Source organism: Manis javanica, chromosome X (genome assembly GCF_040802235.1).
Source record: "Manis javanica isolate MJ-LG chromosome X, MJ_LKY, whole genome shotgun sequence".
Classification (NCBI taxonomy): domain Eukaryota; kingdom Metazoa; phylum Chordata; class Mammalia; order Pholidota; family Manidae; genus Manis; species Manis javanica.
Window position 1 is genome coordinate 94,928,386 of NC_133174.1, and position 17,290 is coordinate 94,945,675.

Genomic DNA, 17,290 nt, shown 5'->3' on the forward strand with positions numbered 1-17,290 from the left:
CTGTAAAAGCTTCAACCCTGAGAGCTTTTTACCTACTTGCCAAGGGAGGTAAAATGGAACATCTTCCCTGCAATAGATGATGTCCTTAATACTTAGATGAAATGCCCATCAGCAAATGGCTTCTCTCTAGTATCCCTGAGGCTTTCACTGGCCACATTGTTCATAGAGAAGTCAACCTTGCAGCACAGAAACAGGTGAGTGATTTTCTTATTATTCGGAAGTGTGGTTCATTGGACATACAGTAGCTACTCATAGTGAAACAATCACCATTTGAAATGTACTTGAAACTGAATAAGCTTCTGTAGATAGTTATTAGCAATGTCCAGACTTTTCAATGGGGTCCTGTTTTTAGTCAGTTGGGGTCAGTTTTTAGTGCTTTAAATTTTCTCTGACTCAGTTCACGTGTTTGGCACTAAACAAGTTTTATGCTTCAAGATATACCCTGGAGAAGATCAACTTCTTTTATGAACCCTACCAAGCCTATGGGTGGGGCCTCCTCCTGGGTCTTAGGGCAGTACTGTTAACCTGATATCAGTATACACAGGGAGTAAGGTGCACAGAACACTGGGTTACTGATTTTGGTCAGAGACTGTATCAGCCAGTGATGGGTGTTATGCATATTGTTGACTTCAGTGAGTTGAAAAGGAATGGCTACAAGGACCAGCTGAAGTGGTGACCATCTACTCCTGCCGCTTAGTACACACCCATTTCTGTGCATCTGAGCACAGCGGGAGTTATCAAGACGAGACTCCAGAGCCAATGGCTGCCCCCTCATAGATAGTTAGTTGGCAATGGATAGGTTAAATACAGTGAGGCCAGAACAGTCCCCAACAGTCTTAGGTTTCAGGGACTGATGCCTCAGAAAGCACTGGAATCACAGTGTGAAAGCTGAGCCCCACTGTGGTGCTTGTTTCATGAAGCTTACTTGGACATCATTCCTAGGGACAGAGAAATCATTGGCATTGCCAGTGGAAGGGCATATCACAGAACTTGACATTTTGCCTTGTCCTTTAGAGGTGCTGGGATCTCTGTCTGTGCACACAGCATGGGGTCCCTTTCTGGCTGTCCCAATCATTAGTGAGCAAAAAAGCTCAGAGGCACCTACTTCTCCTCAGGTGGTGACCAGGGCATCTGTACCCCATCAATTCCTGTCCCTCCTTCTCTAGATAGACTTGTGTCTACTGTAAGGAAGCCAGTGAGCTCACCTGCCCAAGATGTGTTCCTGAGAGGGACCTGTGGATATTTCATTTGATTATAGCAATGATAAGAATGGCTACCATTGAGTAGTCTTTATATGCCAGACTCTGTGCTGAGTGATTAACACGCAACTTACCATTGAATTCTCACAGCAGCACTGTGAGAACTTTGTTTTTATCATCCCCATTTCACCAACGAGCAAACTGAGGTGGACAGAGGTTAAATAACTTGCACAAACTCATGCAGCTAGAAGTGGTGAAGCCAGTATACAAGCTCAGGTCTCGAGACTCCAAAGCCCATGTCCCTGACTGTGACCCTAACCCTCCCCCACCACCCGGCTGTTCTCTCCTCCATCTGGGCTTGATGTCCCTGCATTGTATTAACAATGAACTCTTACCCACTTTTTAATTTAGGGGCCAGGCCACCTATATGCATTTGGTGAGTTCTTACTGTGTGCATATCCTCTGGGCTGGTGTGGGAGCATACAGAGGAAAGATGGGGGGTTGAGAGCATGCTCAGCAGAGCTGAATGAGTTGAATTAGGCTCAGCATCCTGGAAGAGAAAATCTTGAATAGATCTTATGAAGGACAAGAGACACAGAGTTTAGCAGAGAGGAGGACATTTGGTATGGGGGCTTGGCACGGTGTGTGAACTATTGCAGACTCTCAGTACATATTTGTTGGGTGCAGTGAGAGACTTGGCAGGTAAGGGCCAGCCACACCTGTCTTTCTTCTTCCTAACAAACAGGGAGATGAATTAAGCTAACCTATACCCTCTGTGCCTAGCAAGGCACTCCTATCTCCTGTACCCTCTGTGCCTAGCAAATGGCCAGAGTGCACGTGGATGGAAAGGGAGAGCACTGTGGACAGAGGGCAGTGTAGGAAAAGACTGCATTTAGTCTCAGTTCTATCACTTGCTAGCTGTCTGACATTGTTAAATGTACTTCTTTATGCTTCATATTTCACATATGTTACATGGAGATCATAATGGTGACCATATCATGGGACTGTTATGAGGATCAAATGAGATATGCATGGAGTGCTGGGCTGGCGTATAGCAGGCACTCAAGAACTGTTGGCTATTACTATTATTACCCTTGTTTAGAAGCTTGATGACATCCAAGCAACCTTCAAAAATCCTTCTCTCAAAATCCTTTCCAAAACTGGAATCCTTCAAGGATACATAAAACTCAACCTATTTTTGAAGATAGATGAACACACACATATGTGCATGCGTGTGCATGTACAAGGTCTGATTTAATTTTAATCAAAGGCTGTACAATTTGGAAGCTCTAAGTTTCACTGTAACAGGCAAAGTTACAATGGGAAGGGAAATGTATGAGTTAAAAATTGAATACCAGGTAGACACAGGATAAATACTCACTGTGAAGGGTCCCCACCAGTAAGATGGCAAACTTCCGGCTTCTCTTCGGGGTCCTCAGTTCCCGCCGGCGCCACCTGAAGCCCAATCACCTCTCGCCCCCCTCCCAATCCCAGCACCTAGCCAACAGCCAACAGCCCCGTAGAAGTGACACCTCAATCAATTCATGCCCCCTCCTATATAACCCAGCACCTTTCCCTAATAAAGCGGAACTCTCCGGTGAATTGCTGCTATGTGTCGCTCCTTTCCTTTCACACTGTTACCTTAAATATAAAAGGTGTACTCTTTTTATTAAACAAATAAAATACCATTTTGAAAAATAATGGCTATTAGTTGAAACTGAAGTTTACTTTGAAAATGAATCTCCTCAAATACCAACCCAACAAGATTTGAGGATAGTTCCTATGTCCTAGATTCATCTCAGTAAATGATGAACAGTCTGGATCTGTTAGCTAAGCTGAGAAGACTAATGAGCCAATTCATTCATTAGAGTCTTGAATATACTTTGTGGTGAGTAGTAATCACTTATCTGACCTGAGCTCACCTGATTTCACAGCTGTCACTAATACCGCCAGAGAGTGAGAATAGTTTTTGACTTTTCGCAGGAATGAGTGACTGGCACTCTGCAGCACAGGCCAACTGTTACTCAGTATATTCATGCACAGACTCCCTCCACTGACAATACTAACAAACACTGACACAGCACTTGCTACATGCCAGACACTGCCCTAAGCAATTTATAGTCATTCACACTTAATTTTCATAACCAGCCATTTCACTTTCTACGAGAGGAAACTGAGGCAATGAGAAGTAAAATTACTTGCTCCAAGTCCCACAGCTAAAAAGATGAGCTGAGCTTCAAACCTAGGCATCTGGCTCCAGAGTTGGTGCTCTTAAGATACTATATACTGTGTAGCCTCAGCAAAACACAGGCTGAAGAGGATTTTGCTGAGGGCTTTATGAATCAGACTTGCTCACTCTCCCAGATATTAGAGTAGTCTGGGCTTTCAGGAAATACGGACTGTGCTTCTTAGTGTCCTTTCTGCCCTGGAGCCTCAGCTGTGGGTTTAAAAGAGAGAGCCCTATAATTTGGTAGTAGCTTTCAGAGGGTGGGAGCCCAGGCAGTTTGGGAATTGCGATTTTAAGGGGCAGAATAAATAGCACTGTCTTGTCTACTCAAGTTCTGGAGCAATTGAATTGTAAAGCAGATGGAGGACAAAACATTGCCTTTCTTCTTGATCAAGTCTAGCCTAGGGGAAATAGCTAAGCATGCCGGCCAAACGGGCTTGCTCACTGAATTCTGGGATTAGACACAGGTCCTCGTCCAGCTACAAGAGGCACTATACTACCACAGATTTATACTGCAAGGGCAGCTTGTTCAGCACCCTAAGTGCTGAACCTGGGGTCTCGTCCTCAAAGTGCTCTCAGATGGTGGCTGGTTCACAAAGAGGAAGGAAGGAGGAGTCAAGTCAAGCGTGTTTCATTCATTTCCCCCCTCATTTTTACCATCCAGTTAAGATCTCCTCTGACAGGGAACAGTAGGTGAAGAAGGCAGAGATCAGGAGTGTTTAGGGCAGCACTCTTCTCCTGGAAACTAGGAGTGGGGAAGAATGGTTTCTTCTAACTCATGGCCATGTCCCATGATGCCATGTTTTGGGGAGGTGCTGCCATGGTTGCTCTTTTTTGTTTCAAGACAGACATATGATCTGTGAGTGTGTGCTTTCTGAGTGAATCTCACCCTGTCATGTTTCTCTTAGGGAGTCATTTTGAGGCCACCACAATCTGCAAGATCAGGTCTCAAGGACAGTGATGTCAACAGTGAGCAGTTACGTAGCTCGACCCCAGGGTTACGGAAGAGACTAACCTCACGCTCCACTCTTCCTTTTTTGCCTTTGCCTCCCAGAGGCCTTTTCATTCCATCAACCTTGGGAGCAATTTGGCAGAGTTAAATACATTTGTGTTCTAATTTTAGGTCTACCACTTGAGGCTGTGTGACTTTTGACAATTTTCTAGTTTTTCCTAGCCCTTGTTTTCTCATCTGAAGAATGGGTGTAATAGCACACATCTCATAGGGTTGGGTTGAGCATGCAGTGAGGTATAAAGTGCTTAAGATAGTGCCTGCCCTGTAGTGAGTTCTTAGTTAATGGTTTCTAGGATTGCTCATGCTTTTTTCTGCTTTTCTGCTTCCTGGAAGCCCCACTTCTCTGCTAATTGAAAACCTACATCTTATCAAATGTGATTTTAGGAAACCAAACCAGCTGGCCCTGTGCCTTTCCTTCTTTATCTAGTGTGTACTGACCTTTTTTCTTCTCTGGACTCCTACATTTATAGCCTGTAGCAGACAATTTTATATAATTGCTTAATCAATGGTATGTATCATTCTGGGGTTACTTTCAACTAGAATATAGCTGGGCTATTTGGATCAGAAAGCTTCTCTCATATTTCTTTAAAATGAAATATATAGCATGGTGACTGTAGTTAACAATACTGAATATATGTTTGGAAGTTGCTAAAAGAGTGGATCTTGAATGTTTTCACCATGAAGAAAGGTAATCATGTGAGGTGATGGAGGTGTTAATTAACCTTATTGTAATCATTTCACAACACCCATCCCCACCACATACACATTTAGAATCATCACCTCATATATGTTAACATTACATAAAGTTATATGTGACAATTATTACTCAATAAAGCTGGGAAAAAAATCAGGTGTGTAAATACACATAGTATATAGTGTCTGGCACATCATAGTAGGACCCCAAAATATTTTTTCTTCCTTCCATTTTCCCTCTCCTTTCTCTTTTTCTTTCCTTCCCTTTCTCTTTCTGCTCCCTCTTGTTCATCTCTACTGAAGCACCTAGTGCAGAGCTGAAGTCCCAAGAAATGCTAATAAATAGCTGTGGTCCTAAATTCATTGTATTTTATGTGCAGTGAGGACTCACCAGCACTCTTTCTTCTCTCAAAACTGGTGGTCCCTGTTTGTAAAATGCCTGCTGTTCATTCCATCCAATATGATTTCTTTCTTTCTTCCCTTGTTGACTCTGGGGAGAGAACTAAGGAGCAGCCGAATTAGAACCATGTGTTGGGATAAATTGGACCCTAATAATGTGTCTGGTACATGACTTAGGTTTCCTGTAAATATCCTTGAATGACCGCTGGACAGTAAATTACTGAAAAGTAAGCATCGTGTTATGTTTAGTGCTGTGTTCCCAGTACCTGGCACAGTCCCTTATCGACAGTAATTGTTCAATAAATCTTTAAGAATGACTAATTAAATAAGAAGCTCTGTCCTACCAGATCTCAGCTGTCTTTTTAGGAGAAATTGACATGCTGATCCTAAAATTCATTTGGAATTGGGAGGAATCCAAGTAGCCAAAACAATCTTATGAAAGAAGAACATAATAGAGAATTTCCATGTCTGTATTTCAAAGCTTACTAAAAAGTTACAGTAATCAAAGTAGTGTGTTACTAGCATAGGGACAGACATATAGATCAATGGAATAGAATTCAGAGATAAAGCCATACATCTATGGTCAATTCATTTTCAACAAGGGTGTCAAGACCATTCAATGGGGAGAAAGTATATGCTGTCCAACAAATGGTGCTGAGACAACTGGGTATCTATATGCAGAAGAAATGTTGGATCCTTACCTAATATCATATACAAAAATTAACTCAAAATGGATCAAAGACATAAATGTAAGTACTAAAACTACAAAATTCTTAGAAGAAGCCATAGGGATAAATCTTCATGACCTTGAACTTGGCAATGAATTATTTGACATGACACTGAAAACATGAGTGGCAAAAAGAAAAAATAGATAAATTTTTAAACTTTTGTTGATCAAAGGACAATATCAAGAAAACAAAAATACACCCAGCAGAATGGGAGTAGATGTTTGTAAGTCATACATCTGACAAAGGACTTTTATCTTGAATATGTGAAGAATATTTACAATTCAATAATAAAAAGACAAGTAACTCAAAATGGGCAAAGGATTAGAAAGACATTCCTTCAAAGAAAATAAACGAATGGCTGATAAGTGCTTGAAAAGATGCTCAATATCATTATTCATAAAGGAAATGCTAATTAAAACCAAAATGATATACCACTTCACATACATTAAAAAGTAATTAAAAAGACAGATAGTAACAATTCTGGTGAGGATGTGGAGAAATTATAAACCTCACACATTACTGGTAGAAAAGTAAATTGGTGCAGCTACTTTGGAAAACATTCTGGAAGTTCTTCAAAAAATTAAACATGGTTGCCATTTGACCCAGCAATTCCACTTCTAGGCATATACCCAAGAAAGTTGAAAATATATTTCTATGCAAAAACTTGTACACAAATCTTAATATCAGCAGTATTCATAATAGCCACAAGGTGGAAGCATTATGAATGTCCATCAGCTGATGAATGGATAAAGAAAATGCGATATATTTATACAATGGAATGTTATTTGGCCATAAAAATGACTAAAGTGCTGATTCATGCTACAATATGGATAAACCTTGAAAATATTATGGTATGTGAAAGAAGGCAGATACACAAAGCTACATACTGTATGATTCCATTTATAGGAAATATCCAGAGCAAGTAAATCTATAGAGACAGAAAATAAATTTGCATTTACCAAGATCTCAAGTGGGATAGGAAGTTTGGGAGGTGATAGCTAAAGTGTTCAGGGTTTCTTCCTGTTTTTTACTTGTGTCATTTTACTTAATTTTCACAGATGCCAAGTAAGAAAGTATTATTTTTCACATCCTACAGTTAAGGAATCAAAGAAGGTTAAGTGACTTGCCCAAGGTTACACAGACTGTATGAGTCAGGACTGGGATTGTCTCAGGTCAGAGTTTCTTTTTGGGTTGATGGAAATGTTTCCAAATGGATTGCTGCATTGGTTATACAACTCTGCGAATATAGACTTTGAATTATTGCTGTATTGGTTATACAACTCTGCTAAAAGACTTTGAATTATACACTTTAAATAAGTGAGTTCTATGGCATGTCAATTATATTTCAATAACTCTGTTATCCAAAAAACCCAAAGTTGATGCTTAATAAATGATATATTTATTCTTCCAAAGAAAAAAAATCAGAAGCTCTTGGGGTAGGACCTGAGCTTCAGTGACTTTTAAAAGCTCCCCAGGGATTCTAATATGCAGCCATGACCTTGCCAGCCCTTCCATGATATACTGACCTGCATCCAGGCTCATGGGGCTGTGCTGAGGAGACAGTGCCTACATCTGAGGATTAGAGTTCCTTTCAAAGAAGGAGCTCTGTCAACACAAAGCACAATATTATTGCATTTTTCTAAAGCTGTATGAATTTCCACATACCATCTGCCTGTTATTTTTATAAGTTCCTTCCTGAAGTAGGTTTGCATTTATGCTGACAGAATTTGAAGGCAAAATTGCAATATTGTTCCTCAGAATTATTATTGTATTGTCTTCCTAGTGGTTATTTTTTTATTATAAGTTTTATTTTTCTCCCAGGGAAGCCTCCATGAGTGATTCTATTGCATATAAATGAGGGCACTTAGATGCCATCCTTAGGGAGCACAAGGTGATTAGACTGTCAAAGTTAATGAGCTAATGTATTGCTAATCAGCCCAGCTTACAACATAATTTAATAGAGATAATTGAAATAGAATCAAGTGTGTTGCATTTTGAACCATTTCTATTCTTCATTCACTTTCATTAAACAAAAGTTAAAAGTGCACGTGCTACCTTACTCTTTGGTTAGTAAGGTGTAATAACAGCAAAACTATTGGAAAAGATACATAGAACTTTTCACCCAATGACCTCCAAACACCCAAATGACCATGTAACACCTCTTCTGAGCAGTTACAACTCTTAGTTTGCAGCACACTTGGAAAAATCATAGAAGAGTTGGGCCTTTCACAATTACTTGTAGAGTAATTGTCAGAGAGCATTCCTGGCTCTGAGCTTGGTGTGACCCTCCTGCAAGGAATTGAAAAATATTTACAGTACTGTGTATCCCAGACAGAGGCCTCTCAGATAGGACTGCTTCCCTCCACATTCCAGGCAAATCCCCAGTGCTCTGCACGGCACCTGATATGACCTGAAATCCTTTCTCTAGGTCACTCCTTGCTCTTTTTGCTATGGGGTTTCATTAGCCAATATCCTTTATATCCTCTGCTCTTGGGCCCCTTGGCTCTGTTAGGCCTTCAGTTCTAATACCCTCAATTTCATGGTTCCTATTAATTTGTTAAAGCACACTCTGTGGTCTGGTGCGCTCTCAGGACCTGGTTTCTAGCTCTCTGCCCCACCCCTCCCCTTCCCCACCCAAGTCCCTGGACTAAGAGGGACCTCCAGGGAAGCTCTTCCCTGTTCTGCAGGTGGAATCTGCTTTGAGGGAAGGAGCATGGAGCCACCATGCAGACACTGTGTGCAGAGCAGACACCTGGGTCAGACAGACCTACAATTGAATCTACCACTTCTTAGCCACGCAGGCTTGCTTACATCATGTAACCTTCCTGAGCTTCAGTTTCACATAGAAAATGAGGAATATAACGTCTTCCTTACAGGCCTTGTTATGGGTGCTGTTAGGAGGATTAAAGTGAAGATATGAATTCAGTCATATGTCCGGTACCTGGCACATAGCAGGAACAAAATTAGTGTAAACTCTAATCACAAAATTCCGAAGGCCCATTACTGCATAGCTAAGATCAGAACAAAATACTAAAATGGCAAGTTTGCCCCTCCCCAAAGAGTTACACAGGCACTGTATTAGGTGCTTTGAGTCTGCTATGTGGTTTAAAGAGCCCAGTGAAAGCACAGATGATATCTCCATGAAGTCAGCTATGTCACAGAAAGAAAATTCAAGGAGAAGTAAGTCCTCTGTCGACCTGGAGAGTAAGCAGTGTTAACATAATAAGAATCATTTTAAACATTTTCAGGTAACAGATCTCCTCCATACACCCAGCCAGTCACCTTCAGTCGTATTTTAGGTAGGCAAACTTTGTTTCCTCACCCTCCTCGGCATCTAACATGTTCATGCCCTCTAACTCTGAGTGGGACAACTTTCAGTTTTTTCTCTCCGCACACATCACTCGGATATTCTCACATTGCAAGTCTTTTTCTCCCAGCTCTTTGCTCTTATATATAGTAGAAAAAAATAACTAATAACTTCTGCATTTGTGTCAAGCAATGGTTGGGCTTGAGGGCATGTTTTTACTTAAGTTTCTTTGCTCGATTTTCTTTACCAACAGATTAAGAATTTGCTTACAACGTGATGCTGTTCTGCTTCTGGTTTTTTTTTTTTTCTGTTTGAATTCACACATGGAAACTGAGGAGGTTTGGACTGGAAGATTGTGTTTCCACAGCTCAGAAACTTATTCTCACCAAGACATGTTGTGCATGGGCAATCAGAGATGCTGTGCTTTTTAAAGGGATAGGGATCTGCCTCATTTGCATATAGGATGTATGCATTTTCATAAGGGGATATCATAGCTAAGATTTCTATAATGCTTACTGTGTACCAGGTACTGTTGCAATTTTTCTTTCCATCAGTCTCACTTCCACTCTCTCATATCAAATGGCTTGGAACCCACTTCCAGAGCTTTCATTTAGCCTCTTTATAGGGTCTCTTCTCCCAACGGCAGACGGAGACACTAGTTTGCATAACTCTTGGTCCAAGAGTGACTGTTTGTGGGATGTGGGGTGGATCTTTCACAGTCATCCACATGCAGGACAGGATGGTGCAGTGCAGAGCTAGGAGTGCGAAGAGAAGGGAGGTGGTGGGTTGACTTTCTCCTGTGCTGCCAAGTTTTTATGAACTCTCAGGAGTCTAGGAATTCTGCAAACCTAGACTTCCATGTTGTCATGAAGGTACATTTATCAAGGTAGATGGACAGAACCTATTTTATTTAACAGTTCGTTAAACATATTTGGACCTATGGTATATGGACCTCCATTTGTAAACTTGTCCCAGTTCCCCACACATATGAAGGACAGACTAGTTTAAGGCTACAAGCATATATGTGTGGCCAGGAGGTCTGAAAACGTTACCAGTGAGATGGAGGTGGTGGTGGCTGGTGGAGGTGGAGACATACCTGGCTGGGGCTAAATCAGCACTGCTCCTCAGAGCTACATCAGTACATTTCCAGGAAAATGAGTGGTTTAGTATGTAAACTCCTGAACCAGACTCTTCTGTATGTTAATCCTGGCTCTATTGGACAAGTCCCTTAACACTTGTTTCCCAGTTTTCTCATCTGTAAAATGGAAATGATATTAAGTATCTTATATGGTAGTGAGGTACTTAAAACAGTGCCTGGCATACAGTATGTACCACGTAAATGCTAGTGTTTAAAATTATTTTCATATTAAGCTAGCTGGATGTGGTAGGCAAATATTCTGAGGGAATTCTTAGCAGGGGGTCCCTATTCATCTGGCATTTTTCCAGTTCCCAGGACAGTATGAGCACCGTAGAAGATGATCAGAGTGCAAAGAGGTATTCCTGAAATGGGTTTCTCTTTAAGGTAGGAGGAGGGGAATTGGGCTACAGGTGTCTCTCATTCATGTTTGACCTCACAGGGTAGAAGAAAGACCTCAGTGATGATCCTCTGGGACAGGTGTTTGCTCTGGGATTCCCTCAGAAGGTAGCTGTATCTGCCTGGAAGGCTGAGTAGTCAACTGCCCTATTATTGGCTGAAGACTGTGGAGTGGACAGCAGTGACTCTCTATTCCTGTCATATCTTCCTCCTGATTAGGGTGTAGTCAGTAGGAATTAGCTTGGCAGAAGCTGTGGTAGTAGCCATATTCAAACAACATATATTCAAATAATGTGCCACTTAGACCACATAGTAGTTTCTAAGGTCCAGAACCCCTTCGGGACAGTAGTGACTTCAGCCAGAGCAAACCTCTTGGTTAGAGTAGTTCTTCCTAGGCACTTTCGGGACCTGAGGTTGCAGAATCCTGGCTCAGACGGCTGCATCAATTAGGGATGACTGGGAAAGATTTATGGGCACCTGTAAGTACCCTTAAGGATTTCTAGAAATATTCCGTAAAAGGTTAAACTACATGTATTCAAGCATGCTCAGAACTATTGTGATTTTGGTAATAGTGTTAATGTGACCTCTTTTGTATTCACTGGTTGGCAAGACACAAGACATTTGGGTTCCTGAAGGATTTTAAACAGCAGAAAGACGTGGTTAGATCTGAGACTTTGGACACTCTGGTATCATTGTAGAAATAGAATAGGAGCTTTGCAGTAGCTAAGAGGGGATTATGGCAGTGTTCTAGTGCTAAGTGGTGAGGGACTAAACTAAGGCATGAAAGAAGGGTTGGAATGAAGGGGAGGGATTTGAAAAATGCTTCAGAAACAGACTCAATAGGACATGATGTTTATTTTGATACAGAAGATAAAGGAGGAGAGGTCAAAGATGACTCTCCAGGAAAGAGAGCTTTGTGAGTGGAAGAAGAGGTTAATAAAGTCATTCCCATGATGAAGGTAAATAAGAGAATAAGTACAAACTGTCCACTGAATGGAAAATTAGGACGCTATTGGTTCTTTGGTGCTTTGTCTCCAGTGGTCTATCCACTTTTGGCTCATACTCTTTCTTCCTGTTTACCTTGCATGCTCTTTGCCCTCAAGGAAATGCTACAGCTGGAGCCTGCCTTCTTGCTCTGACCTTTCCTGAATCCAGCTCTCCCCAGCTAGAACTCCTCATCCCTGGGTCCCATTCCCTAAGAGTCTCCTACGTGGCATAACAGTGACTCACCTGGTTCATATTAATGGGATCATATACTGCTCTCTCAGGAATGTGGACATTTTTAAGGGTGATTTTAGGAGTAGTCGTTCAATCTAAAGGGATGAATCTCTGGTGGTGGAAGTTTCCAGTTACATGGTGTAGGGGGAAGTGGCTTGTAGGGAGAATATTTAACTCCTTCACAGAAGGAAAACAAAAACTCTGAAATCATAATGGGTTTGTCTGAAGTCATACTGAGGAAGAGATGAGATTATTTTGTATTTCTTCATCCTAGACTATGACTGGCTCACTCTCCCTAATTTCCTTATCCCTGATAGAACTCCTGCTGCCCCGCCTTTCCAGTCCATCAAACCTCAAGCACTAGCCCTTTGGGTGATTGATGTGGTTTTGCTCTGGACTCCAGGCCTTGTGTGCTTGACTGTGTCTCCTTTGTTGTCTTCTGTGTGATGAGTTTCCCATGCTCAGCCTTCTAGCCCCTTCTCAGGCCTACTCTATCTTGTTGCTGGGGACCTACTCTGATCTGAGGAAGAATTCCAAAATGTGATAATCACCTGTGAAAACAAATGGGATAATGATGGAACAAATGACAGTTGAAATGTGTTTACTCTCGTCTGAGGCCCTTGGTTTGGGTGAGAGAAGGTGTACATATTAGGCAGGCTGTCAGATTGTGGGTAGTAACATTAGCCTTCAAGGGATCCTAACATCAGAGAAAAGGTAGGTAAGATTTGGGAAAGTGTCCGAGGGGAGAGGAATGAAATATGTGGCAGCAGATAGTATAGTTTTATATGGAGAGGGAACACAGGATATCTGCTTTTTAAATGCTATGTTTGAGGAATTTAATTATAATAACAAGAACAACTACTGTGTGCTAAGCACTTTCCATGCCTTATATATATCTCATTTTATCCTCACAACAACTGTAAGGCAGGTTCTGGTATTACCCCTATTTTACAGATGAAATAAAGGGGTTTAGAGGGATAAGTTAATTTGCCTGAGGTCCCATAGCTAATAAGATGTAGAGCTGGAAATGACACCCAGGCCAAATTTGTCTCTACGGACCAGGCTTTAACCATTTACTACAGGCTAGGCACTGTTCTAAGCATACATAGAAATGTGTAGGTTCTAGATTTAACCTTTTTAAATCATTGACCAAACTCTATTAGCTAAACTCTATTAGGCAATTTTAAGGTGGGTCCTAAAACTCCATAGCACATTCTGAAGAAGTTGACTTATTTGGATGGTTCACTAATATCTCCTATCAGGTCTTATATAAAGTTCAATTCATGGCTTCATCCCTAATCTTGAAACAAAATGGCAGTCAACAAGATTTCAGCAAACATTAATCCACACATCGCTCTATGTTATGGGTCCAGCTGCCCTCCCACCTCATATATAACTGTCTTTGTCATTCTACTCTAGCCCTGATGGACTGTTTGCTCTATTTTTTGTTCTTTTTGCAACTTGAAGTTAATGCGTATTGTTTCTTAATTGAAGTGTAGTTGATATACAATATTATATTGGTTTCAGGTATTCTTGCTGTACTTTGAATACTACAAGTTCATACCTGCCTATATGCCCAATGCCTAGGAAAGGGTTTGGCACATACTGGCATTTAACAAATATTTGTTGAAGGATGAAATGTTCCTGGTATAAGTGGAAGAGATGGGATATTAGGCACAAGTGGGCAAATTTAACTTTAGCTAGTAGGAGTGCTGGTTCTTTTGTTTTAATAGGAGGAAAGGAGGATAATAATAGTAACAGCACCCAAAATAGCAGATAGTTAAATAGGACTTACCATGTGCCACACTGTTGCAAGCACTTTACACATATGAATTCATTAAATTTTACAGCCCTATTAGTTAGATACTATTGTCCATATTTTATAGAAGAAAACGCATTGGAAAGCTATGTGATTTGATAAAATTCAAGCAGCTAGCAAGTATAGAGTTGGCTCTTAACTGTAAAAGGGCCCATACAGGTGTAGGTAAGCCTTTTATGTTTATAACCAAGAAGAGGAGAGCATTTCTGTCTAATGGCTTCAATTTTCTCTGTAATTTGCTGAGAGAGAGGGAGGAGAATGGAGTCAAGGGATGGAGGTTTGAGGAGAATGGAGGAAATTTGAGGTAGTGTATGGAGAGTGGGAAATGGAATTGACCAAAGATATATATGAGGATCAAAGGTGTGGAGAACATGCAGAGGCTGGTGGTCATGAACATATAGTGGTCCCAGTTTTCCTCATCTGTGACTTTGTCTAGCAGTTATTGATCACTCTGATACAGACACGGTGAACGTGGATAGTAGTGTTTACCCAGAGGTAAAGTTTGGCCAGATAGATGTAATGAAATGACAGGCAAGAAAGTTTAGAATGTTAACAAGAATTATGGAAAAGATGGACTGAGGAATCTAAACTGGATAAAAAAGGAGGTGAAGAAAATCTAGCTGAATGGGCTGGGAGAAAGTAAAGGAGTCACGAACTGGAGAGCTTAATGAAGTCAAAAAATAATTGTGGTAGAAGTACTGAACACTCAAAGTGGAAAAGGAAGAGGTATGGACAGAGAACAGCAGGCGGGAGTTGGTTATACATAGGGTGAAGTAGATTCAGGGATCTTAGGGATGGATGCTTAAGCAGGGTCCAGAGGCAGGCCAGTGGAAATTCAGAAGTTAAGGAACAAAGAAGCCAGGGGTTTGGAAGAGTCGTCTGTATGGATATTGATGTTACTAAAAATGATGACAGGGCTTGGGCTGGGGATGATGATGCCAAGGTCTGATAAATGAAGGAATTTTTGAGAGTCACAAAAAGAGGGAGAGAGAGAGAGAGAGGTTGGTATAGTCAGTCAGATGATGTTATCCAAAAGAGAGGTCTCCAAGAGTAAAGAGCACCAGAAATAGCAATGAGGAGAAAGGGCAACACCTACTAAACTTCTGGCCCTGAGGCACCTGGGGTGTGAGAAAATAATCACCTAGCACTTCAGAGGACCACAGGGGACACAGTGTCCACATTCCGTGATTGATTTCAGTTCCCTTATACCTATTCTCCTTCTTGTTCTTCTCTCTCCCTGTTATTTCCCTATATTGCTCAAGGTAGGTGTGGGGTGTATGTGTGTGTACACAATAAAGAAGACTAATTAAGACAATCATTGATAAATTTTTAGGAAAATTTTAGTTCAGATCATAAACTATCACCCAGTTAAGAAAGTGTTTTCTTAGACGCTGTCCAACAGCTGTCTTTGCAACTCCAGTTAGAGCAGCCTTAAGTGAAGAAAACTTTCAAAAATAATCCACTCTGAAAGGCCTGGAGGTTCTGCAGCTCTCTTCTACCAGCCTGGAGATGTCAGAGAGCTGTAGTGAGAGCCCTGTGAATGGCTAGGAGCGGGAGTGGGCCTGCTGTGCATTTCACACAAAGCAGTACCTTAAGGGGCCAGTCAGCTGCTCCCTTCAGTGAAATTGCTTCAAATAAATTATTGAAAAGTTAAATGCCTAAGAGTATTTGCTGGCTTACTGGTGGGAAATGAAATCGTCTTATCATTGGAAAGGCCATCATGATTCCTTCCCAGGGCATGATGGATTAGAGGGAAGAGGAAGGGGAGAGAGAGGGGGTCAGGGGAAGAAGAGGGAGAGTAAGAGAACACAATGAGCTGACTTACATACCATTCAAGCAACTACCTTCACAATGAACAAGCAGGAAGTCTTGCTTGGATTGTAACTAGATCTCATATTCTTTGATCCAGTCCTCCTTTGGGTCTTCCTGGCTTAATGAGTTCTGGAGATTTGGTGAGTGTAGTGACAGTCTTACCTAGGAAAACAAGGGACTGGTCAACAGTGCTAAACCCAAGTCTGTAGGGAGCCAGGGCACTGGCTGGCTGTTAGTTAGGTCTTTCATCTATTCTCAGTGATGCCTGGGTTCTTGTTCAGCAAGCCGAAAAATGAGCTTCACAAACACTCAAGGTAGGAGAGCAAGGTACAGGCTTTTTTTAGAAATAAAGTGAGAAAATAGAGCTCCTGGCTCACGCTAGGAGGGGACAAGAGAGTCCGTAGTGGTGTGTTGTCTAGGGGGTTTTATAAGCAGTTGAGGATTTTTCGAGAACATGAAAAAAACTTAGGGGTGTGGGTTTGTTAAGTGGTCCCTGAATATTTAGAATTAACTTAACACAATCAACTTCCTCTGATGATTTCTCTCTGAGATACCAGCATCTTGGTCTGGGAGCATATGAAACAAGGCCACCTGCTCAGCCCCCAAGGTGGGCTGAGGTATTGTTTGCTAAAGAGTAAGTTAAGAATTTCTGACATCTTAACTTCTTGGGTATTAAAATGCAATCTTATCTTTAAGGTGAAATCTTTCTTGCCTTTTACTGTGTTGTTTATGGCTGGGCCTGCATGCTAAATTAGTTGCCCAGTTTGCAAAATCACTTCATCAGGTCTGAAGGAGGAAAGACAGCACATAGGCCCGGGCCTTTTAGTATGCTAAAGTGAATCTTATGCATGATTATAAATGGTTAGCATAATAAAACATTGCTACTCTTCTTTATCTGGGGAACATTAACTGATGTCACTGAAGAATGATTCTAGAGCCTAATGTTTAACATAGAGGTTTTGTAGGGGGGTTTCCTTGCATGTAGTTACATTGCTCTGACTGCAAATATCCCACCCTGCCCCCTCCGGAGGCGCTCACCCTACTCTGACTACATCCTCGGTCCCTGTCTCATCAGGACTCTTCTCTCTGAGGGTTTTTGGGTTGAATTCAGAAGGAGGACATTTTCACAGTCATGTTGAAACAGGTGACATCCAGAGAGCCCTGTCAAACTATATAAGCACTCTTCAGTTTTCAGTAAAGTTCATAAGAAACATCCTTGACCAACACTTGAGCCAACCTAACCTGTACCCCATGCTTAAAGCCTTTCATTGTATAGTTTACCACTTAGCAGTGTGGAGCAATGGTTAAACTGGGTTAACCTAAACTGCTTGGGTCTAAATCC